Below are 27,453 nucleotides of genomic sequence, written 5' to 3' on the forward strand. Positions count from 1 at the left end.
CTTTTTTCCCTATGGGCTGGTTCAATTTTTTCTTCCTTCCTTGACAAATGTGCTTGAAATTCTGCCCTCTTGACCTCACTTCCCTCTACTGAATGTTAGAAAATTCATGAAATGAAGACAAAAGGGAGGGAGCATGAATCATGCACTCTTGTCATTTTCAGTCACCATTTCGTTGTTTTATATAAAAAAGAAATCAGCAAAGACTCTTTCTTTCCAGGGTGGATAAAAATCAATGATTTTTTAAAAAAAATCAAAAAAATCAGATTTTTTTGATTTAAATTGAATTTGTTTGATTTAAATTGGATTTTTTTGATTTTTATCGAATTTATTTTAATAAAAAACTTTTGGGGTAAAAATCTATCATAAGATAGTTTTCTATTTAAGATACATAAATAATTTAGTTTATTCAGCATGAAATGGAGCTTAGTTATGTAGCATGAGGCTGTATATTCTGCAACACTGGGACTATCGGTGAGTCAACAGTGGGTCAAAGGAGTAGCAGAGATGACAGTTGCTCTTTAAAAATTATGATTTAAATCGAGTTGATTTAAATCAAGCCTTTTTATTAGTGATTTAAATCATGATTTAAATTGTGATTTAAATCAACTCGATTTAAATCAAATCCACCCTGTTTCTTTCTAACATGGGGTGGAGAGAAAAGGGAAGAAAAGTGAATGATGACCATAGGATGACCGTGATGGAGCAGTGGTTAGAATGCAGTATTGCAGCAGTTTGTTCCTGGCCGGTTGAAGATTGACTCAGCCTCCCATCTTTCCAAGGTTTGTAAAATAAGGACCCAGATTTTTGGAGGCAATATGCTGATCCTGTAAACTGCTTAGAGAGGACTGTAAAACACTGTGAAGCAGTATAGAAGTGCTATTGCTATTGTATTGATATAGTAGAAGTGCATGACCAATTTCAACTATTTGACTAAGTGTGACCGTTGTCAGGTCTAGGGAATTGGCAAGAAGCAGCAGCAGCAGCAGCACTTGCCTTTATTGATTCATTCGTTCAGAATAACAGAGTTGGAAGGGACCTTGGAGGTCTTCTAGTCTAACCCCAGGCAGGAAATACTATACCATTCCTTCCTTTATTCCTTCATTCATTTTCTATGACCATCCATCTCAGTCAATGACTCTGGGCAGCTTGCAATTCAAAAGATATATTACAGTTAAAATTAAAAACATTTTAAAACAATAAAAACAATAAAACTCTAAAAACATCCAAATTAAAACATACATAGGAGCAACCTTGCTGCTTGATAAACTTTATTTGAATAAGTGAACTTCCATACCATAGTTGAAATGCAGACTAGGGCTCTGGTAGGACCCCTAAGCCACCATTCTCTAGCTGGGCGATATCCATCTTACCATTTCAGCAAAGTTAATTAGGAAAAGCAGCTCCAGATCCAGCAGAGAGGCTTAAGTTATTATTAAAACATTTTATTTCTCTCCTTCCCTCTCTCATTTTTATGTTTATCTCAAGCCACAACAAGCAAATGAAAGGGGAAGAGAAAAACATAGGAATTCCAAACACATGACAGTGTAGCCATTGAGCCCTATAGTCACACAGTCCATACCTCCCTTTCTCGCCTGCTGAATAATCTATTTTTTTTTATCGTAGGCATGCCAATATTTACTTTTTTTTTACTTAATGTTAAAGATGAATCTACCATCTTTTGAATTTAAAAGCCCTCAAGGAAACTTCGCAACAGATTAGTTTAAAAACAGAATAGAAACTTCAGCATAAAGTCAAATAATAAACACCTTAGAAATAGCAAAACTGTCAAGAAACAAAAATAAAACTAGCAGTAAAAACTTGATGAGGGGAATCTTAAATACATATCAAATGTTGATAGGGTGAAAAATATTAAGTCTTTAGATTACAATTCTTTTGTTTGCTTGGAACAAGTTGACATGATGTTTTATAAAGGATCTATCCTAGACATCCTGAAACTGACATCTTCCATATGTGTTGGGATGAAAATCCCCTTCATTCCAGCCAACTATCTGGATGGTGACAAACTGGGGGAGTTAGAGTATATGCACAGGGTCTAGTCTACTAGGTCTCTTAGACATGCACAATTGTTCCAGGATTGCACGGCATTTTCTAATATGATAAGGAAACCTTATCATTCACCTATTTACTTGCAGAAAACTCTCGTCTCAAGTACTACACAGAGATTCCAACCAACAGGACATACATGATGATGAATGGTGAAGCTAAAGTGATAAGTGGACAGCTCAATCTCTTTTCTCTCTTTTCTGTTACTGTTACCCATCTTCTTTGCCCAGCACGCTGATGCAGAAGGGACAGGATCACAATGACAGAGATTTAAATTGTTTAGTTACCAATTAGAAGAACAAAAGTTAAATAAAATTGGTCCAAGTCCTGATGGATATCATACAGAAAACAGGTCAATCCAAAATGAATATAATGAATATAAATTAAATTTGGTTTTGTAGTACTATTATATAAAATGTAATTTTTTATAAACTTTTAGGTACTTGGAAAAAAAGTATCAGAATTAGTTATAACATTTTCATTTGCCAATTTACCTTCAATAGCAGATTAATCTGGAGGAGGGAGTACATGTGAATAATCCTAAATTAAATGCATGTGGCAGATTTTGAAATCTCTCAGTATTGGCAATCCTTTCTTGAGGATTAAAGTGGCTGAGGTGCAAAGATAGGATGTTGAATACTCTTAACTGCTGAGAAAGTTAATGTAAAACCTCTGACAGCATCATGAGTTTATGCACAGAAAGTGGAGTACAATGGCTATATCTCAACTTCCAAGAAAAACAAAATTCAGCAACAAAAAAAGGAGAGCATTTACGTAAAATGGAATAGGCCAAGTTTCACCTCTGAATGAAAACTGTATATGAAAATATAAAATAAAATATAGACTTTGAGACTAGAATGCTCGGATAATCTGGAGACCTGCTCAACTACACCAGAGTAAGTATTGATGGACAACTTTTTATGCTTACTTTTTAAATCAGCTTTGGCACAGGCAAGTATTAATTGCCTAAAAGTATTTCTTAACACATAAAACTGTGTTAATAATAACTCAAAATTACAATAAGAATCAGTCCTGTGTAAATAATAACTCAGAATTACAATAAGAATCAGTCCTGTGTAAATAACTCAGAATTACAGTAAGAATCAGTAGTGCTACGGAGATATTTGGTTATTTAGCATGTTTGAACTAGCAAATTGCAATTTGGCATCTTTCAGAAGATTTGAGTTACAACTCCCACAATCTATTGTTATCTGTCACAAAGGTGAGGCTGATGGAATGACTTTGTAGATGAGTGATATATGAATTAAATGATCCAAGAAATGGGAGAAGTGAGAGGAAAACCACAGAAAATTCAAAATCAGTTAATGTTAATCTTTGCCTTTGTTGCTATACATTATTGATTTACATTCTATCTTTTTGAAGATGATTAAGCTATAACATATATTGATTCTTCAGCCTCTTCTTTCCCACAACAAACCTGTGAGGAAGATTGTGCTAAGAAATAAACATACAAGGTGACTTTGTATCTAAAATGGGATTCAAGCATAGATTCTGAATCTGACACTCCAACCAGTTTATCACATGATCTAATAACTATTACAGTATTAGCAATAACAACAAAAAGTGTGGTTAGCTGATCATATGCTGAGCAGAGGATTGGACTAGAAGGACTCTGAGATCTTTTCCAATTCTATTAACACTGTGGTTCTGCATTACAACTATGAAAATATTATTTATTTGTCTCAGGTAAGCCTTAACAGTATATAACAATCCAAAATCTTTCTTTGGGAGAGACAGAGAAAAATATTCACAAGCTAAAATGTGCGGCCTTTTCCCTACCATCAATTCAGTTTACAAGAAGTGTGATAAAATCCCCAACAACATTTTACATGTTATACTCTCTGCCATTAATTTTCCTTTTTTTTTTTCTTTGTTAGCTCAATGACATCATACAAGTCCTCTTGAGCATGACACTTCTGGCTGAACTCCTGTTTGGCTGATTAAAATAAAACCCTTTTTAATTTCAATGTGCAAACTCTTTCTTCTGTATTTAATAGGAATGATTAACCAGAGTGACTTTCTGAAGGTTTTTTCCTCCTCTTCTGATACAATGTAGGGACCTAATGCACGTGTGGAGCCTTGCCACCCCATCTTGGAACTGTGGGCGCATCATTTTGCACATTTGCTCCCCAAATCACTGGGTTGGCAAGTCAATCTCACTGAACTCAAGGGACTTTTGTTTGAGTCTGAAAGTTACCCAGTGAGCCAGGAATTACCAAATCCAACAAAGCTTGTTTTAGATTCTCCCTATCCTGAAATGTCAGATCTGAGGACTAAGAAAGGTAGTAGAAAGCTTTTTGGCAGTGGGTAATCTGGGCTGGCGCTTAGCCCTACATTTGTGGAAAGCTGCCAGAGCTTTAAATCATATTCTGTCTCTTTCTCTCTCTGTATTATTATGTGCATCAGGATTTTCCTGCCAAACATAAAATAAACCCTCAGATAATCTAGAAAAGATTATCTTTTCAAAAATCAAATTTTGTTTAGAGATTGAAAGTAAGCTTGTATGTTGATTAAGAAATGGTTATGCTTTCCCCCCTATGTAGACCCTTTTCAGGTGAGTATTAAAAACAGTTTTCATGAAATCAATTTCCCCAATTTTTTAGGTTTTGGGGAAGGGGTGTTATAGAATAAAAAAATGACAAAAATAAAAGACACAGTTGAGTATCTCCTGTTGCAGAAAAGCATAACAAATATCTTCTTTTTTAGAGACAGAAAAGACATGTCTGCACACAGACTTACTAGCTTAAAACTAATTCCATTGCCCAGGAAACTGGATTTGGTAAGGGTGAAGGAGAAAAATTTTAACAGAAAATTCTCTGTGCTGCTCCTCTCCAAAGCAGAGAGTAGTAACAATTGACAGGTATCTTTGGAGCAAGCCATTATGATTGAAGAAGTAGAAAAATGATTACTGCCCCAAAGTGATAGATATGCTCCAATGTAGGTATGATAGTGGGTGTTTCGTGTACACATAAATTGAAGTTGGATCCAACAAAAAGTTATGTTATTTGACTTGAAGTAATGACTCTGTTTCAGATAAGCTTAAATATACTCGATAACATTTCGAGGACCATTACAAAACTGACATCATACCAAATAAATTACAGTTAATTAACACCAACAGCAGCTGCAAATATAAAGCAGTAACACAGTAACAATCAGGTAGTAAAATTAAGCTGCCAACTTTCAAATGTTATGCGACTGAGATGTTTGAGTGAGTCAAAGGTTTCAAACTCCTCCCCTCCCATATGTAGAAAGTAATTAATTTATTAAGTCCAGACAATTCTCCATCTGATCCCAAGGATAAGCTGTTTTTATATGACCGCTATCTCTCAAGTCTAGAAGGTTGTTGGGAGGGACTTTTCTTACTACAAATATGAATATCTTAGCTTGTCTGAGTTATGATGTGAAACTGTCACTGTGGTTAACTCCAAAATACTAGGAACTCAAATGCTAAAAATATACACTCAAGACAAAATATACAGAATAATTTGTAGTTGTCTCCACTACAATTCCCCGCACCATCACACATAGAGACAATTTTGCCTGCTTACTTTTATTCTTGCTTATTTGCTTGCTTACTCTTATTTGCAAAGATCATGAGCACTTATTTCAATGACCTTTTGGAGATGACACCAATAATATGACCGGCAGATGAGCTCACTTTGACCCCTAGCAGAACTCTCCCTCTGAGAGCTGGTCTACAACAGATCTATCAACTCCTGGCAGAAAAAAAGAGCAAAAAATCGAAAGCTTGTTATCATTCTTTCAAACTTTCTGTTGATCTTCTTGCAAGAGATAGCACAGACTGTATCCTGTCTCTAAATCCTGTTTAATATATACCTAAGGGTGATATTTCTCAGACATTTTGGAATGAACATTACACCCATTCTATGTTTTATATTAGACAGAGTTTTCAGATTTGGGAACCTAATGTAGGTAGCAGACTAAAAACTAGTTCTGTCATAATCAAATTCATCAGACCCTAGGACAGGGGTCAACAACCTGTGACCCATGGATCACTTGCCGTCTTTGTCTTAATTGCCTGCAACCATTGGTCTAACAACAAAAGCAACTGTGATCTTTGCTAAGAGTTTCTTTATGACAACCGGTTGTGAAGGAGCCAGAAAGAGGGTGAAAATAAGAGGTAACATATGGTGCATTAAGAAGAGAGAGAATAGGTAACATCATCCAATTTTGGATGGTTTTATTTCATGGTTTAGATTTAGTGGTCTGATCTTTGTTGGCCTGTACTGGAACTACAATATGATGGTAGGCATGACTGACAGGAATTATTTTGTGATGATACTAAAATCAATGCTGTTTCACTGTTGTGGTGGGGACATGGAAAACACTTGTGGGAGGGACAAGCAAAGAACATTGTGAGTCTATGCCAAGAATATACTTTTCATTATCCCAAATTGGGGGAATGGAGGCATTTTTGATTCTCTGGCACAGATAATGTACTTCCAGTATATTATTTTATGTCCAACTGCTTATACAACACTATTTGGAAGTCTATTTTTTGGTGTGTGTTTTAAAGCATATGGCATTCTGCAAGCTTTTAACTTATAAATTCACCAAACAAACTAAATAAAATTTAATACACTGTTTTAGTATCTGTTCTAGCTTAACATATTTTCATACATTGGGGAAGAGGTAGTGCAAAATCTACTGTGGTCAAAATATTCATTCAAATTTCAAATTATTTTTCCATTATTTACTTTGCATTACAGCAGACTTGTAATACAAAACATTAAATTAAGTAATAAAACAATCACGCAGCAGTTTGTTTTATTAAGTCATCATATTACAGTATAACAACTTACAGAAGGTGTTCTGTCTAACCTCCTAAAATGTTTAAAGTCTGCAGTTTCAACTTTCAAGGACCAAAACTAGAAGTGCTTTTCAGGACTCATCAACATAAGTACTAAAGATTCACTAAAGGTGTATCAACACTTCTAATGGAAGCTAAATATGTATTAAACTTTGGTTTGGAAATTGCATGCACTTTTGATTTACATTTCCATGGTAAATAAAGTATTTGTATGTGTTTTCAAATGTCTGATTAAATAGATGGATTGGAGGAAAACACCCTGACCAAATAAAAGCATTGCTCATGATAAACTAAACATGATCAGTTGATGGATTCTACATTATAATAAAACATAGTTGACTGTTCCTAGGTATTTTCACATATAGACATATCAAGTTTCTTTCTCTTATTCGGAAGTAAATATTAGTATGATTACTTAAACATGTTTACTCAGAGGAAATTATATAAGAGGATAGCTTAATGGGGTTTTATGTTGAAACTAATAAAACCCCCAACCTTTATTTAGGTTGCCATGATGTTTTTTAATTAATCTCATCTACAGCTACCAGATCTGGTCTGCAAACATCTGGATGACCATCAAATGACAACAAAGGCTATGGATTTTCTTAATCCCTTTCATGTCATCTCACATTTATCTAGATTTCACAGCCTGCATCTTTGTATTTCATCTCTGCTGCCTGGAGAATCTTTTAGATTAATAGTTTTAATTGCTTGCTATTGCTTTTATAAAAAAAAATTCTGACACAGATTCATAAGCCTCTGTTTTTAACTAAATCTTTTTTGAGAAACACACATCTTAAAATAAATAATTAAAAGAGATATTTTAAAATTATATTTATTGCATTTCTTGTCCACTTTTTGAGGTAAATAAGCAAAGAAAATAATGAGCAACCAAACAAAAGTCCTAAAAACTGTCATTCAGAAACACATCTGAGGATCCTTTTCTTATGTGAGATTATTAATCCATCTAGATCACTGTACTTGGGCATGGTTTACCAAAGTTTAGATTTTCCCTGAGATTCTTTTAATAATTAGTGCCAGAACTGGAAACCTGGCCCTGTTAACAGGCAAAGTATTCCATTACTTTGCTATGGACTCAACTTAGCAATAGCACTTAAACTTATATACCACTCCATAGTGTGTTAGCACTCCATAGTGTGTTAGCATTCTCTAGGCAGTTTATAATGTCAGCATATTGCCCCCAACAATCCGGGTCCTCATTTTACTGACCTCAGAAGGATGGGAGGCGGAGTCAAGCTTGAGCAGAGTTTGCCTGCAATACTGGCAGTGGGCAGAGTTTGCCTGCAATACTGCTTCCTAACCGCTGTGCCACCATAGCTCTTGAACTTCATCATCACATCAATTCCAATCAAAGGCATTGTCTGAACTCACAGAATACAGTTGTAATAAATATAGGATAATATTTATTTCATTGTTCTTCTTTTGTTGAAATATTTTATAAACTCAGTGAAGAGTGCAGATGTGGAAACTGGCAGTATTTTTAATCAATTAAAAGAGGGAATGGAGACTATTTCACAATGTCCCATGAGTAGACTGGCTCCAGTTCTTACAATGAGCAAAAAAGTATTGTCAATTAACCTAACAGAATAATCTTTAATGCCTTCAATAAAGATGTTGTATGTCACAGATCATTCATCAGCTTCCATGTATAAGATCTGACACTGGTGCTAAGGACTCAAAAAACCCCACTTGCAGGTAAGTTAAAATACAGTGCCAAGTTTCCCAGGCTTGTCCCTTCCCGATGTGTTGGGACTACAACATCCATTATTCAAGATTGGTGAGAATTGTGCTCCCAACACATCTAGAAGGCACAAGCTTAGGGAAGGCTGCATTACGGCGTGGTATTCAGCGGATAAGACTTTTATTACTATAACATGTGTTGGAGATTAGAGATGAGGGCTTGGCAGAACAAAAAAGGCACGCTTCAATATTTTGGAGACTTGTCATGCAACCAGCTTGCCAGCTGGATTACTGCATCTTTATTAACCAATTACCATTCCCAAACAAACATGGACATAAACTAACTGACTTCTGTTATGTATTTACTTCTTGCAACAACTATAAATCTGCTGCCTTTTAATTTGCTAACATGCAATGCATGAAAAATGCATCAAGGAAGAGGTACATTTCTCAAATGGAAAGGATGCTTCCCCTCAGGGAAAAAGCAGCTGATCTCTAGAGATCTGATCAGTTTCCGTTCCCTTGGAATTAATTCTACTGGTCCGTATTAACTTGAACACTCTAGGGGAAAATAAATCATAAATGAAAACTTAAAACTTAACAATTTAGAGAATTGGGTGGATGTGACTGTCCCAAGCAATTTCAAATTTAAGTTCAAGTGCAAAGCACATGACTCTAAAATAATCTCAGTCATAATTTTTTATATATAACATTTTCTTTGTCGCATTTTATTTATAAATAAATACTTTAAATATGCTATAGAAAGTGTTAAAACATTTTTTAAAAATTAGAGTCCTGTCTAAGAAGGTCTCTGTTGGTCTTTCTCTAAGATAACCACACTATATTTTGTACATGGGATTGCTCAAATCGCTTTCTAGCTGGACCATATATTTTATAATAAAGTAACAGTTTAAATATAGAGCCAATTTTGGAATGTATGAACTGGTCCTAAGGGAACATAAATTACAATGCTGCAAAAGCACATGGAACATTTGTCATAAGCAATGTCAAAGCTAATTTAGCCAACTATAATATGGATAGTTGGGGTTACTTTTAATATTAAAATTGTACTGCATATATGTCAGTTTGATGTAGATACAAAATGACAAAGCAACAACTAGAACATTTGCTGTTAACATGGAACAGATAAGTAAAGAATAATAGAAAACATCAAAGACTAAAAATAAAAGATGACTTAAGGAAAAAGAAAACTAGTAATAGTATATAAATTGTTATTATGGTGATTTAGGAAATAATTCACTTAATGGACAAAATTAAGAAAGATTGACTGTGATTAGTATTTGGATGGGAGATCACCAGAACTACAGGGTAGACTAAGAAATAAAAAGAAGGCAATAGATTAAGCTTCATCAATATTATTACCAACCCTCATCCCCTATACAGATGTCTACAATCTCAATTTGTAGAAAGTTTACCTTCACTTTTATTTATTGCTGATTCCTATAAGCTACTGGTGCTGCTATTACAAATTATAAGACCTATCATTAAGACAAGAAGATTAGACAGGCTATGATGTTTCAATCTTATTTTGAATGTTTCAATTAGCACCCTGTTGGCCAATATAAGAAACAAAATGCACGGAAAGGATGGATCATTAGGCTAATCCAGCAAGATTGATCTTATCATACATATTACAAGGATCTCAAACTTCCTGATAGATAGGCAACAGGCAGGACTGTGACATGAATCAAAGGGGAATTGGGAGGTCACCTAGTCAAATGTAAAGATACTTCATACTTGGAAACTACTTGCTATGTGTATATGTATGTGCATAGGGAGTTGAGTAGTTGTTGAATATAGTAGGACAACTGGGAAGTCAGCATAGGGAGGTGATTACATCTAAATGAATTTAGCTCCTTGCTCTGGTTTGTAGCTCATAACATAATCTTGGACCTGTTAGTAATTCTGTTATTGTTAGTAATTGCTAAGAACTGGGCTGGTGTAGATAGTAATACCTCATATCTTTTGCTCCTAAACATATTTTGGAGGTGGACGGTTATGATACACTCGGCGGCTTCACTGGTCAGACCAGGAGCCAGTCAGATGACAAGGATCAGTTGCTCGCAGCAGAAATCCAAGAATCCAACCTCAAAGGAATGGAGTAGTCTTTGACACGTATGTCCTAGCTGAGGGACTGAGTCAAAAGCTGGGGACCATTGGTAAGGGAGGCGTGTCCTCACAGCTGACAGACTCAGTCCAGTCAGCTAGCAGACAATGCTATCTCCACCACAATGGAGAACATACATAAACACAGGTTTTAAACAGACCTATTTTTGCTTATAGCAATAGCAATAGCACTTAGACTTATATACTGCTTCATAGTGCTTTACAGCCCTCTCTAAGCAGTTTACAGAGTCAGCAGATTGCCCCCAACAATCTGGGTCCTCATTTTACCTACCTCGGAAGGATGGAAGGATGAGTCAACCTTGAACTGGGTGAGATTCAATCTGCCAAACTGCTGGCAGCTGGTGATCAGCAGAAGTAGCCTGTAGTACTGCACTCTAACCACTGCGCCACCGTGGCTCATATTATGCAATTATAAGGATTCTGTCAGAAGAAAAGCCATCTTTAACTGCACTGAAGAGCCATCCATGGTGGTGCAGTGGTTAGAATGCAGTATTGCAGGTTAATTCTGTCAACTGCCAGGAGTTTGATTTTGACCGATTCAAGGTTGATTCAGCCTTCCAAGGTCGGTAAAATGAGGACCCAGATTGTTTTGGGCAATATGTTGACTCTGTAAACCATTTTGAGAGGGCTATAAAGCACTATGAAGCACTATATAAGTCTAAATGCTATTGCTAAAGTAAGAAAGCAATTACGTAGTCACATTCATAGATATTCTCCCATAATTACACCAACTGTGCACCTCCATTCTACAGCATGTTTAATAGAACCGTTAATCCAGGTTTGCACGGTTTTTAATCATACTGACAAGTTTGGGAGAACTGATCTGTCTATAAAAGAAGCAGTGCTTTAGATGGTTAATTAACCAAGTAACCACACTCATTCCTCCTGTGTACGAATTAACAAATGAAACGTTGGCAAATACCACAGAGCAGAAAGCTAAATGAACACGTCTGTTGTATCTCTTCATCCAGTGGGGCCATGAAAGCTTATTTACCACATCCTTCAGACTACAGTTTGTTAAGCTCTGACGCTCTTCTATAATTTAGTGCTGAAATTTGCTTATTTTGTTAGTTTAAGAGCCAGGGTGGGGAGTAGTTGTTAAATATGGCAATTGGCAAGCTAGCATCATTAATCAGATCTGTGCCTTGTTTGCAAAAAGTTATTCATGTTTTGGGCATTAAAGTTTAAAGCTGAAATTGCAGCAGTAGGCAATTTGAGTAGATGTAGCTTGTCCATCTGCAACAGATGTATGACTGTTTACTCAACAACGGATTATATCGGCATACTGAGTAAAGTTAAGTGGGATAGTCCCATTTCATTATATCAGTTCACAGTGTCTGTCCGTCTGTCCGTCCATCCAACCAACCATCAGAACTAGTTTCATGAGGACTGCCAGGGTTGATTCATATTTTACAAAAAGAAAAGAGTCTATCATCTGTTCAGTGGTCCAGAATCATCAGATGGACTATCCACCGACTTATTAGCTGTGATTGCTTGCGACTCTGATCATATCTACTGTATGGCTTTGATGCATTGCTCTTTCTAGTCTCATGGAATATAGATTTTTAATGTCTCATGAACTTCAGACCTTAGAAACAGTTCTATCCAAACCTCTCAGGAAAATGTGATTGGCAGAGAAAACTTTGTAAAAACCAGAGAATTGTGGTCTTCTGAGATACCTAGGTACAGATATACCCTAATTAGCTTTGTTCAAATTTGATATATTTCATCCACTCGGATCTCCTTTTCTAAGAAACTGCTAATTTAGGCAACAGATATGAAAAAACAAAGCAGAAGGAAACAAGAAGATAAGAATTACTTTGACTCATGTTGCTCTTCTTTCACTCAGATTTAGATATGAATGTAAATTCTTCAATTCATGAACTTGTTTGTATAAGTTCATGGATATACAGTAATGTTTAAACCACATGTGATGAGACAGTACAGTATTATCTGGAGTTCTGAAAGCCAATTAAATATACGGTAGTTGCTTTGCAACATATTGTCAAATTTAAGCAAGAACAATGGCAAAATTTCTTTCTATGTAAAGGGCTCACTATTTAAATACTCTTTATTTCCACCATCAGCAACTGGATTGGAAATGTGATATACTAAGACATGGGGATGATAACTCTTGACATTGTTTTTTACAGCATTCACCATCATGATAATTTTTCTTTTGTTAAGCCCATGCAATGTCCCCCTGTACAGACTACAAAACCTTTAAGTCACAATGCTTAATGCTGAATTTAAGGAACACACTGGTAAAAAAAAAACATGGGATAGCCAATGACTTAGGACAGTCTTTCCCTTCATTTGAGTTGGGACTGGAACTTCCAAGAAAGGAGGTTGAGAGATTAGATAGACTTTGGTTCAGATCATTCAGGTTGCTATGCTCTTATTTGTCTGGATTTATGCTGATATATGCCTTTTTGAGTTACCATAGACACACTAAGCCAAAGGAAGGCAGTCTTTACTGAGCCTCTTTGGAATTTTGAGAAGATGTCATGGTGAGGTTGTTCTCTGCAATATTGATAATACCCTGCAATGCTCTTTATCACTCCTGTTTTTTAATCTTTTGGGGTTTTTTTTCTTGGCCTTTTTTCAAACAAAGAACTTGACTGTATCATCCACAATTTCTATTTTCTAAAATATCTATGTGTTTATGTGGGAGCCTAGAAGCATCAAGGAAGGGTCAACCTATCTCTTCATTAAGCTGAAATAAAAGATAAATTCTCTTTTGAAACAAGCTCTATTTCTGAGGAATTAATGGGTGCAATCATCATTTTCTTGGCAAAACTATAGAGGTGGCTTGCCACTGCCTTCTTTCAGAATGTATTTCTACTTCACAATCTAGTCTATAACCTTGAGATGTTCTACAATCTCACATTCAGAAACTACCCAGGCCCAAAGCTTCCAAAACCAGACAAGGCTAGCTAGACAATTTCTGCTCATTGGAAATTAGGTCAAAATGTAAGTATCCATGTGCAAGAACAACTCATGAGGAGGGAGACTGCAAATGCTTAGAAGAATTATCTGAAAGCAAAGGATAGTAGTTTTCCAATGAAAAAAGCAGGAGAGCATGGGAGGTAACAAAGAAGTATCAGAGCCGACATAAGCTTGGCTGCTTCAATAACATGGAGGATAACTGCCCTATAAAAAAATTCCAGAGGGGTATATTTGGTTATATTAGTCTTGGAATAATTTATATCATTTGAAAGAACATTATAAATAATGAAAACAAATAAACAGGACCTGTCATTAGATCATACATCAAAAAACCAGAAGAAACAATGACATTAAGGCCTGATTTTCTTGCTATTGATAGTATACTAATTGCTAGCAATAGGGGTTCAAAGAGCACTATTCTCCTCAATGCCCTAAATTCTCTATCTTTTCAATGCCCAGCCATACTAGGACTTCCAAATCATCCCCCTCTCTCCTAAGTGTGGTGCAGGTGTACCCCCATCAAAGGGATTTCACATTTTGTGGGCCAGTCCTACAGGGTGACAAAGAGGCAGTGAAAGATAATCTGTCCTGCAGTGTACTTTTGTAATTAAAATCCAACATCTTCCCTTCTCTTTATTTCTTTAGGTGACCCAGCATTTAAATTGAAGAGGAGGGTGTACAAGGATGCTCTGGTTGTAAGAAAATGGCTGCCAAAATGGCTGCCAAACTAGTTTAGCCTAGTTTGTGGGAAATAGTTTGAATTTCCCCTTCTCCATTTGGCCTTTGATGAGATATGGTGGGCAATAGAAGGATAAAGATGCAGCCCTGTGGGAGGCACCTGCCATTGCCAATCCAGAAGCACCTGTTCAGGATCCAGTTGTTGCCTAATTTATCCATCATCTCTGCTGTCTGCAATCTAGTCTCTCTGACTCCCTCTGTGACGCTACAAAAGCATTACTAGTTGAATACTTCCATCTGGAAAATTAGACTGCTGAGACAGCAACATTGTACTTCAGGCCATAATTACACCAAGCTAACATTTAAGGCCAATGTTATTTCAATACATGGAAGAGGAAACATATAAAAATGAATGTTGTCATTTTTTAAATCAGGCCTGTCATCCGTAATATAAGTATATTTCAACTTCATAGGACAGATGGAAACATTCTATATATTTAAGTTAATATTCTATGCTCAGTTGGTGAAATAAACAGCTGTAAAATATGCTGTCCTTTTCCCAGGGCTTTTGTTTTGTTGGTAAATCCCTTAGTATAAATAAAGCTTTGGCATGTATATTATCTTTTCCTTCTATTAAAAATAAAAATGATCTCCAGAAAGATAACTTGTACTTAATAAAAACAATCATCCTATAGAAAAAAGAAAGTATATGATATCCAACCCATCTAGCCTAGGTTTATCCACTTTTAAGAAATAGCTTTAGGATTTTGGGCAGAGAGGTCTTTCCACTATTGTCCTTGGAAGAGTTTTTCAAACAGATTATGCTAAAGACTTCTGGCTTACAAAACAGTTGTTGAAACTGACCTAAGGTTCTTCTGCACCTACTATCCTCTTATCATCTAGATTTGCAACCTTATTAACTTTAAGGTATGTGGACTTAATTTAATTAAAGTCATTAATTAAAATAAACTTCTGGTAAGGGGACAGGAGCTGCTTGATTGTCTCATTAGTGGTATGATTTTTGCAGCACTCACCTGAACTGGACTGCACTTGGTTTTTGAATCGGCCCTTGGGATTTGGTTTCTTCAGTTATGAGCAGTTTTGTGTGTTCTGATATAACACATGTTATTCTTCTGCGGCATGAGCTGCAATGGTTACCAGTTTGTTTCCAGGTCCAATTCAAGGTGCTGGTGTTGACCTATACAGCCCTACACAGCATAGGATTTGAGGGACCATCTCTTCCCTATTTCATCTGCCCATCCCACCAGATCTAAAGAACAGGCATGTTATGGATTCAGTTATATAGGCAGCTACCTTTTTTTCTGTGGCACTTATATTGGAAAGGCATACATCTCTCTATAGAAGTTCTCATGGCTGACAATGCATACTGTAGCTGAGCAAAATCCATGAGGTCAAAGGAACTGCCTGTAGAGCTCAGAGACAGGATTATTGCAAGGCACAGATCTGGGAAAGGCTATAATAAAATTTCTGCTGCACTAAGAGCACAGCGGCCTCCATAATTCTCAAATGGAAGACGTTTGGCACAACCAGGACTCTTCCAAGAGCTGGTCACCTGGTCAAACTGAGCAATCAGGGGAGAAGGGCCTTAGTAAGAGAGGTGATTAAGAACCCAATGGTCACTGACTGAGCTCCAGAGATCCTGTGTGAAGATGGGACAGAGTTCCAGGAGGACAACCATCACTGCAGCCCTTCACTGATCTGGGTTTTATGGCAAAGTGTCTAGATGGAAGTCTCTCCTCAGTGCAAAACACATGAAAGCCTGCTTGAAGTTTGCAAAAAAGCACCTAAAGGACTCTCATATTGTGAGGAACAAGATTCTCTGGTCTAATAAAAGAAAGATTGAATTGTTTGGCCTCAATTCTAAATGTTATGTCTGAAGGAAACCAGGCACTGCTCATCACCTGCCCAATATCATCCCAACAGTGAAGCATGGTGGTGGCAGCATCATGCTGTGGGGAGTTTTTCAGCAGCAGAGATTGGGAGACTGGTCAGGGTTGAGGGAAAGCTGGATGGAACAAAGTAAATGGAACAAATGAAAACCTGTTCCACAGTGCTCAGTACCTCAGACTGGGCTGAAGGTTTACTTTCCAATATGACAATGATTCTAAGCCAAGACAACACAGGAATCTGTGTGAATGTGAATGTCCTAGAGTGGCAAAGCCAGAGCCCTGAGTTGAATCCTATTGAATATTTCTGGAGGGACCTGAAAATGGCTCTCCACCCATGGTCGCCATCTAATTTGAGTGAGCTTGAGAGGATTTGCAAGGAAGAATGGCAGAAAATCCCTCAATCCAGGTATGCAAAGCTTGTCACGTCATACCCAAAAAGATTCAAGGCTATAATTGCTGCCAAAGGCACTTCAACAAAATATTGAGTAAAGGGTTATGCCAATGTAATATTTCAGTTTTTTTCTTTTTAAGAAATTTACAGACATTTCTAAAATTCTGTTTTCACTTTGTCATTATGGTTTAGTGAGATTAATGAGAAAAAAATGAATTTCAACAACTGTAGAATCAGGCTACAGCAAAACAAAATTGACAAAAGTGAAGGGGGTCTGAATATTTTCTGAATGCTCTGTAGATGCATAAATAAAGTAGATGCATAGATGCATATCATGTGTCTATGAGCTATTATCAATCAGTGGAATGGCTTGCCTTCAGAAGTTGTGGGTGCTTCATCACTGGAGGCTTTTGAGAAGAGATTGGGCATTCATTTGACTGAAATGGTACAGGGTCTCCTGCTTGACCAGGGGGTTGGACTAGAAGACCTCCAAGCTCCCTTCCAATTCTGATGATGATGGTGGTAATGATGATATCTATCACAAAATGCATGAATTCCTATAGTCATATGAATTTACTTTATGATCTCCTCTGACTTAGAGATGTCAGAGACTGAGATGCCTGCTCTCAAAAGTAGTCAACTTTAGCAATCAACCATGTAAGGTTGACTCAGCCAGCAGTCAGCTGGTGTGGGAGAAGACAGCTGACAGTAGACCCAATCCTGCCAAATGCCATACAAAGGTGTTCTGCTTGGCATCTCCAGAAGCAGAGATGTACATGCCTTTAGTTAAGCTAAACCTTCTTCTTGTTGTGAACATGTGCCTGTTTGCATCCTGAACCTTAGCTCTTCAACCCAAGCTCAGCAAAAGAACTTCCCTATCAAATGGACTTTTGGATTGTTATGGACTATGTTTACTGGTCCTCTGTTTTGGCTTTGGGCTGAACACTTTCGGACAAGACCTTGCTGTCCTACCAATATTACTAGATCATTTGTGGATTTGCACCTTTTGGCTCTCAGCCTGCCTTACCTATAATTGCTTACTACTTACTCTGAAAATATTTGCAAATCAATTTTGTGTATGTGTTCAGCTTTAAGCAGTACATCTACAATGGAATCTAAGGACATCAATCCATAGTTTTTGACATAAACACTTCCATTCATAATTAAAGCTTGACTTCCCTGAGTGTATTCATCAAATCTACTCCATAAGATCAAATAATATTCAGATGTAAAACACCCTTCCTGTTTTTCTCTTTTTTGCACTTAAGGCATTATAGTAATTGACGAACTGAGCAAATGTGATTTCAGAGGGAACTTGGGATTTTCCCCAAAGCTATGCTGCATTGCTCAAAAGAGGCCCTCATTGAAGCTTAGAATGAGCATGTGCCAATATGCCAAAAATACAACCAAGGATCACTTCTAACTCAAGCATGCTCATGCTATTCCAAATAAGCATTATAGTTACTTTGCAACCTACCCCACACCTGCAACTCTGGGTGGTCTACAACAATTCAATAAAACAATAGATAAAAAGCAATCATTATAAAAATATAAAATATTAAAACAAGAATGTCATTTAAAATATACAAAGAGCATAAAAAATATAATCAGGGAGAGATTATATCTCATATAACTTGATCCCATGCCAGGAAAGGCTTCAAAGGTCAAAAACAGCACTTTGAGTTGGACCAGAATCAGACTAACAACCAATGCAGCTCGCAAAGCAGAGGTGTAACATATGCTGTTTTAGGGGCAAATACAACTGCCCACACCATAGCATCCTTCATCTTCACTGCATCCTGAAACTCTTCAAAGGCAGCCCCATGTACAATGCATTACAGAAATGCAATCTAGAGGTGATTAGGGTATGACAGACTGTTACTCATTTCTCTTCAAACTAGAAGTATCTATCATACTTATACTATCATATTATCATACATACGTAGCAAGAAATCTTTTCTTTTGGATCCTATCACTTTTGGCTCCCTTTTCTCCCTTTCTATTAAGCAGATTGCTATCACTAGAATGAGGTCAGTTCATCTCTGTCTCAATTAAAACCGAAGTTTATGGATTGTAGCTAACAATGACTGGAATCAAATGTTCAAACAAAACAATGCTGGTTGTTTTGTTTGAACATGTTGTGTGATGCCAGACACTGTCAACTATCCATTATGGTTTATGGCTTAATGTAACTGGTGAACCCAGATAGCTGTAGTTTATTGAACAAATTCTGATTAAAACAGCTGCAATTCAGTGAAATGAGTGAACCAGCTAGTGTTTGAGCTGCCAATCAAGGTAATTATATTCTGGGGACAGTCCTGAGTCTCATGATAGCAAATCCCGGTTTCAGATACTTGCTGCGATATGAAAAGACTCCTGATATCTTCATTGTGCATTGGTGTGTGTGTTAACGGAGTCCCATGACCTCCTTAATATTGTTACTACCATTGTTATATTCAAATTAGGGTCTTTCCTTCATGACTACTGTATGAATGTGGCCAGGCAATTTAGAAAATGGAGAAACCACTACAAGGACTGAGTCAAAATGAGACGGCTTTCTATCTTTCTACAAAGTAACTCCCACATGACTTGGGTTCAAAAGCTGTGGGTGTGCTGGGTTACCAGTCTCTTGGCACAGGCTCTTCATTTTTCTGTTGCCTTTCAAAAGCAGGGAACATGCTTTGCCAGGGACAGCTAAAAGGATTTTATAAGACAATTCTGAAGGAAAAATCAACTCTCTGGAGAGCTGCTGCTGGTAAGTATAGATAGAACTGGACCAGATAAGCCAAAGGCCCAATTTAAGATGAGCTTTTATTGTGCAATTGTCCTGTTTTCATGCTGTACTCTGTTTCCCTATGATTTCTTCTTATCTTTTTCCTTATTACAGGAAATGCACTGAGGAGAGAAAAATGGGAAAGCTGCACAAGATAGGAAGCAACTTCATTATAAAGCAACTTGCCCTCACACAGAACTTGCACCTACTATTTAGAACCTGATAAATAACAGCAAAGTAAAAGTTTAAAATAATTAAAATATAGACATGAGCTGAGCTGCTTACCTAAATATTGAACATACTAAGTGGAGATCGCATCGGCTTTGTGGTTACATGTGTCATTAGTTCCACATTCTGGATTTTTTTCTGTGAAATGTTCTAGTCACATCTTCCCACATTTAAATTGAAACTCGGTATCTCACTTTTTCGTATGTATTTTGACAGTAATCTCTACTTGCCCCATACTATTGCTTTACTCCCAGATACAACTCTAATGTACATAAAATGTAGCACAAAATACAAACAAGTGATTTGATTCTAACTCCTGAAATTCTCTTAGGTCTTGGTCAAATAGTGCCATTCTTCTCAAGAGCAAGTATGTACCAGTATCATTTTCATGCAGCAGCTGGGCAGATGCCTGAGACAAGTAAACAAGGTTCTACCTAAAAGTGCACTTCAAGAGCTAGACTTTGCATATTATCTCAATAATGGTATAATTCAAATCAGAGCCTGAGGATGTGCAAAAGACAAAAGGGAGTTCTAAACTCGGTACGGATTGTACCCTACAAAATACAGGTTTGTTTGCCTTCTCTTGATAAGGTCATTTCCTGTTTTGAAGCCTGAGTGGGCTGGGAGCTTTTAAAATAATCTGGGGAACATTTTCAGGTGAAAATCAGTAATGCAAGAAGAATTACATAACTTTGTGCTTCCAACCAAAGCATCCTCTGCCCTCATTCACTTGGCCAACCAGTGATGGATAATTTTATGTATCAGACTGCCATCCAAAGCAAGGTTACATATCTTTATACTGATGGATTTAATTTCAGTACCTTAAGCATTGTTAAGAATGCCAGAAATTGGATATAAAAGAAAATGAGTCTTTCCGTCTTTACGAAGGAACTGCAGTTGTCACTTGCATACTCAAACATGGTCAGACACCAAAATATCATGGCTTGTCTGGTATTTAATAGCCTAAACAGCAGGTATAATGGTGTTTACCACTCCATGAGTCTTCCAAACATCGTTGTCAGACTCATCCACTTGGTAAATTATAAGTTGTACATTTTAATTATGCAAAGTCATTTCAGAAAGTGCAGCCCCAAGACAGATGCGTTATTGCTGTTCCATTGCTTCCACCTTTTTTGATCTCAAAGAAGTTGATCTCCTGGGGATTGTCTGTCAGTAATTGCTTTTTTGAGTTCTTAAAACTTATGCCTGTGTCATCAGTGATAGTAACTATCTTGTCTGCTCTTGGCCTCTTTTATGATTGCTTTCAAATTTTATGGGGCTTCTCCAGAGAGTCTTACTTCTGCATTGCATAGGCAAAATATTTAAGATTTACTTTTCTTATTAGAGCTTTCAGTGTATAGTCTGGTTTACTTTAACTAGTAGTAAATATTTTATTTTACTTGCAGAGTAAGGAATTCTGAACATTTTTCTCCAGTAACAAATTCAGTGCAATCACAAAATTGAAAAGGACCTTAAAGGATCTACTACAGCATCTCTGATAAATTTGATGACCACTCTAACGAAGGAGAACTCAAAATTTCATGTCAGATCCCAAAACATATATCATAGACTCACTGGGAAGTGCAAAGCCTCTTTACTAATACAGCCCATGGAGGAGATAATGTCTTGTTTACAATCATTGAATGTATAAAGTACCATCCATTGCTGCATCTGCCAGCCTAGCTGAATATGGAATTAATCATTTGAGAGCTGTTTCCTATCATTCAGGAGGGCAAGATATAAAATAATAGATTTAAGTTGCGGAAAGGCAGCTTCTAGGTGAATGATATAAAAAAAAATCATAAGAATATTTTCATAATACAGCCAAAAGGAAATGGCCTTCTTTTTACTTGAAATGTTCAAATACGAATAGAGTTGCCATCTATTAGGGATATTTTAATTTGAATTCTTCTATAGAGCAGAGACTTGAACCCAATGACCCTTTCCACTCCTATGAATTAAATCATTACAATCTTTTAAAATGTATTTGAAACACTGAACTGGGCCTGAATGCTCAGAACCATGTGCAGCTCATTAGCTGCCTTTTTAAAATTTCTAATAATTGATATGTCTTTTCCTCCTGGGGGGTTTAGGTAGATCACAGTATACTAAAAATATGCAAAGTACCACCAAACATTAACATTAAAATAAAACAAAATGAAGCCCATCATGTGGCACACATACCCCTTCACTAATTAGTTCCTGGGTCACCTGCATCCAAATGGTTGTACTGTCTACTTTAAATGCTTGTTGGAGATGCAGTCTTAAGTGCTTTCCAAAAGGACAAGAAAAGAGAGACATTTTCAGCTTGGGGGAAGAGGGGGAGGGAGATTCCTGTACAGTAAAGAAGCTGTCACCATAAAGGCCTCCTTCCTGATTCCCCCCAGCTCAACTAATGGGAGGGAGATTCTCACCCTGCTCTCTTGGCTTGCATGAATGGACAAAGGAACTATACTAACCAGATGGTCCTGAAGGTAACAAAGACTCAAGCCATAAAGGGATTTGCAAGCAATAACTGACACCTTGAATTGAACCCAGAATCCTAACTTATCCAGTACAGCTCCCTCAAGATTACTCTATATCAGCACCCACCAGTGCACAGCTGTAATTTCCAAACTGCCTTCAAAGATTGCCCCTAACAAAATGAATTACAACAAGATTTTTGTAACTCTAAGCATGAATTATTGTTGCCAAAACTTTTTTTGAAACAGAAGTGAATGAGGTTTTGGTTGGATCACTATTTGGATTCCTACAAGACTAGTTCCATGCACTTAAGTTACCACCTAAACAAACAGAAACAAGTCTACAGATTTTTTGCTATACTAGTAAAAACATGAGCAAAATTTTTTGCAATAGGGAAACCTAGCTGAACACAATTTTTTCTGTTCCTCAGACGAGTTCTGAATCATGGGGATGAGTGTTAAAAGGAAATACATTCCTCAGCCTGGTGAATTTATATGATGCATCAAAAAAGGTAATGCATTTAATCAGATAATCACTAAGGAAGTGGGAGTTGCGTTTGGGCATATCTATGGCACTATTGAAATACAGTTCCGAGCGATTCCTTCCAACTTGATAGTACAGTGGTTTAGTGTACCCTGTTATTAACACAGCTGCCTGCAATTTCTGCTGGTTCGAATCTCTCCAAGGCTCAAGGTTGACTCAGCCTTCCATCCTTTCTAAGGTAGGTGAAATGAGGACCCAGTTTGTGGGGGCAATAAGCTGACTTTGTATAAAATATACAAAAGAATGAAGGCTATTGCTTAACGCATTGTAAGCCGCCCTGAGTCTCCGGAGAAGGGCGGCATATAAATCAAATTAAAAAAAAACAAAAACTTTATGATTCAGCAGATGACTGGTGACTTAATATGTTGTGTGGATTAGGCCTTCATGTTAAATTGTACTGCAATTAATTATACACTGCCTGTCATGAAAACCTACCAACTATGCTTTATTAAGCGATCTTAGGAATAAACATGTTCTAAAAGTCTATGTAAAAACGGAGTGAGAAATGAGCAATACCTTAAGGCAGGGGTCTCCAACTTGGCAAATTTAAGCCTTGTGGACTTCAATCCCCAGAATTCTGCAGTTGATGTTCATAAGGCTTAAAGTGGCCATGTTTGGAGACCCCTGCCATTATTAATTAATCACTAGCTTCTCAGCAAGTAAATATAAAGATATTTAAAAGAATTCTGCTAGTGCAATTGTTCATCTCTAGTCTTCCCCACCCCCCCAACAAAGAAAGAACTTTCACTTGGCAATTTACCTACTACAGAATATGTACTACGAGCTATATTCCAGGAAATTTTTTAAAAAAATTAGGAAGTATGTGCTCTGAAATTGTTCATAGGGTTTTGCCTTGAAATAAAGGAAGGCGTTTTCAGATTGTGCAAGGAACAAGAAATACATTTTGCAATAGCGATGGTATTTTTCAAGTTGGAAACAATTCACAGATTAGTTTTTGTTTTTTAAAAAAAGGCTGGGAAAACTTTTTAACAATAAACATGTCACGGTTAGAGTGTTAAGAGTAAAAGATCAGGATCATACATGAAGTTCCAATTAAAGTGATTTATTATTAATCATGTGTATGCACAAGAATCTACTTAACTAGTTCAAAAGGAGTCTGTTTGTGGCTATGTAGAGACGTCTAGGCTGATTCCTCTTTTGTCTCCGCCCCCAGGCTCTACCATTCCTTCTCCTATATTGAGTCAGGATTTTACAAAATAACCTAGCAGGGAAAACATTTTAACCAAACTCATCTTTCATAAAGCTGGGATGTTACAAAATAGGACTCTTGGAAACCCATCCAATAAATTCAATCCAGATAAAATAGTGTCATAGCATTGTACAGAAGGGAATTAGGCAACCTAGAACACCCAGACAAAAAATAGTTTTCTAAAAAAATGAATAGGAAAATGACTAAATGTGTAATATTTATAAGTGACATGAATTAATTGTGCATTATCTCCTTAAAAATAACTACACTTGTTCTCTACCATTAACTAATAGAGACCCTACTTTAAGTGAAGCATATGTGCTTCTAGTAAAGTATTACAGGCACAGTTTCAGGGTATGTTGCAAATCTTTTACATTTTTTTTAATACTTAATGTTTACTTAAGAAAACAGTACTCAATAAAATTGACTTGACTAGCCACAACCCTCTTAGACTTTGGGAAGACTTTAAGACCTGGCTGTCCCTTCAGATTTTGGGGCTAAGTTATTAGAAAAGCTTGATCTGTCAAGTGTAATAGATGTTGGCATGGAATGTGTGGTATTATTGCTATATTGTTCTTGTTGTTATTCTAGTTGATTTTGTTTTATTCTGTTTTTATTGTTGCATGCTACCTGGAGGCACAACTTTGTGAGTTGGGCTGCCATATAAATTATTTAAATAAATACCATAAAATCTAAATGTAAAAAACATAGCACAGAACAGAAAATAAAAATAAAAATTATCTGAGAGTAAAGCCACACATATACAACATTTGAAAATATATGAAAATATATCTTCTAAACATCCATATTTAATATTTCTGTCCCAAATGATATATGGCTAGAAGTAATATCTTAGAAACAGTTTCATCAGTACATAATTATTGTAAATACAGAGAGCAAATATGAATAAAACAGAATTTAACTAAAAAGTTCTTCAGGATTCTTTTCTGTTGTTAATTTTCAGGCATTGCTGTTTCCTATATTTTAAATATCACTAATCCAAAAAAAAAAGATATATTTTTCAATATTTGCCATAATAAACTCAGCAACCAAACATAAACCACTATACAAGACTCCAGGAAATGATTATTAAACCCACAGTAGAATTAATTGCCAAAGGCTATTAGGTAATTTTTCCACTTTGCTCAGAAACATCCTCAAACACTTTCATGTGTTTGAAATGAGTAAGATACGCCTGACTGTATCTGGAGGACCACAATCAAATTGCTGCTCCAGTCAACACGCTGCCAGAAATGAATGAAGCAATCTCTGAAACACTCTTGGGAAAAGACTCTGATCTTTGCAGAGTCCAGCAAGTCTGTTTTGCACATTTCTAATGATATTTATTCAGCGCACGTTGCAAGAACAGGTAGAGCTCTTTCTCACCTTTGTATGTCCCTGCAGAGAATTCCTTTTCCATGTGGGTAAATTTACAGGCGCTTTGTTGTCCTGTGTTGTATTGCCTTAATCTAAATGGGAAGAGGGGAAACATTAATTAATAGATCACCATACTTCTACAACTCTTCCAAAAGTTTTACAATATAGATTAAAATCAGGCAAAACATCAGTATTATAATTACAGCAATTAAAATCCTCAATAGTGTAAAATCTTGCTTTGTGTCCTTCCTCTAGCAACATAAATAAATAAAAGTTCTGTGAAGCAATTTGGCCTTCATTATTGCCTAACCCTCAGGAAATAGGCCACCAAATATACCTGGATGAGAGGTGTCCAGAGGTTGACACCATAATAGAAAAGCACTGGCCCTTAGGTCCCACTGAACTCCACAGGGGAAACTTCCAACCTCCCTGCCTGGGATGTTCAAACTGCATGGAGACATTCTACTTATCCCAGGTGGTCCCAGAGATACCTGGGCACCAAACCTACAATATCAGATTCTTTGAGTACAATGGCTCTCTCACTCAAAACCTGGGTTTCTTCATTCAAACCAACTATAGCTTTGAGATGATCCCCCCCCCCGCCCCCGTGTTTAGCACTTTGCAGTCTTTTTCAGAGATTACAAAAGCTTGAGTTATTGTCACCAGGGTAGTAGCTATTTTCATCTGAGTAATCCTTTTTTTCCTTCTCCATTCTTCACGGAGATTAGTACTTTCAAATTGCAAGATAGATGTCAAGGCTCCGAGTTAAACAGGCAGGAAATATGACCAGATGAGCCAATTCTATTTTATTCTAAGGCTGCATTACAGAATCTTGCAAGTCTGAAAATACAGATCTTCTGCCATTACTTTTAACAGTCTGATAAATTAGAGCCTGTCCTTTCTAAATTTCTTTCTCTGACTGTTAAGCTCTTGCAAGGTCCTCCCTCTCTTGTCTGATTGTTCCCTAGGCAGAATCTCTTCCCCTCATCCCTCAAAACCATTCTCATATACCATTACAGGGTTCTCCAAAGTGGACAATATTGACCCCTAGGGTTGTGATTATTATTAGTATTGTTAATAGTAGTAGTTAAAGTAGTATTTATTGAATTACTTTTATATAATCAATGTTTGGGGTTGATGAAGAATCAGAAATTTCATAAAAAAGTCAATGAGCTGAACATTTTAGGGATCTCTGCTACAGTTTAATGTTACTAAAGGGCCAAAATCAGGTTACTTCTATAGGGAACCCATCATGGAATGTTCCAAATAAGGTCATCCCATCTGGTACTGAAGGCTATCAAACAATAGTAGTTTTCTCTCTATTAACAGGGTTCCATGATGGAAATTCCCTATCCTACTATTACATGCTATTCCATTAGTAGTAGAAAAAAATTGCAAAGATTACTCTCTAAATAGAATACTTCTACAGTATTCAGGACAATTTTCTACATGATTGCTTTAAACAGCTTGTCTCCTTTACCAATACTGACAGAAAATGAATCCAGTTTAAGAAAAAGCTATCAGGAGTTGATGTTTTGGCAATGATACTGTCACTAATACAGATAGTGGTTACTATGGCTTCTGATTGGTGGGTTTCCTGTTTCTTTACTTTCTCCACTCCAGCTGAAAATAAGCACCAATTGTTCTCCTTTTGGTGGCAGATCTTTCAAAACATGCAATTTTTATTGTGTGAATAAACAATATCCAGTAATCATAGAATCACACAATTGGAAGTGACCTCTCACAGCTATCTAATCATACAATTAGAACTCACCCATTCAAACACTTCCAACAAAGTGATTGTTTCAATGCAAAATCAGTTGTTTTGAACTCAAAACCTTGTCTTGAACTCTAAATGAAGTGCTTTAAAACATTTTGCACCCCACTAACTGAATATAGTCAAGTCTTTATTTTGGTCATCAACCTGCAAGGTTTAACTGAAGATAGATTTGCTATTGTTCTTAAAAATGAGAAATAAATACAAAGATAACTTTTGTTAGTCAAAAGATTTCCTGGGAAGGATTTGATTATTTGACAGAAATAGAAGTGCTACAGAAAGAATTGAGTTACAACTAAAAACTAGAGGTGCGTCTTGCAAATTGTGGGCATAATTTAACATAGTTTCAAAGCTTTGAAGCTTTGTAGTGGCTTTTGAATATCTTC

The 27,453-nt window shown here is 36.6% G+C and overlaps 1 long non-coding RNA gene across 1 annotated transcript in view; it reads right to left on the reverse strand.

Annotated features, from left to right (window-relative positions):
- Positions 1-27,453, reverse strand: part of LOC139319973 (uncharacterized) — an 89,010-nt gene that overhangs the window by 15,507 nt on the left and 46,050 nt on the right. Inside the window, exon 2 of the long non-coding RNA XR_011600659.1 lies at positions 25,300-25,382. This is a non-coding gene — a long non-coding RNA (uncharacterized lncRNA). The remainder of the gene's footprint in view (positions 1-25,299; positions 25,383-27,453) is intronic.

The sequence above is a fragment of the Pituophis catenifer genome, unplaced genomic scaffold (assembly GCF_029215685.1).
Source record: "Pituophis catenifer annectens isolate HBS135680 unplaced genomic scaffold, rPitCat1.0.hap2 SCAF_1, whole genome shotgun sequence".
Taxonomy (NCBI): Eukaryota; Metazoa; Chordata; class Lepidosauria; order Squamata; family Colubridae; genus Pituophis; species Pituophis catenifer.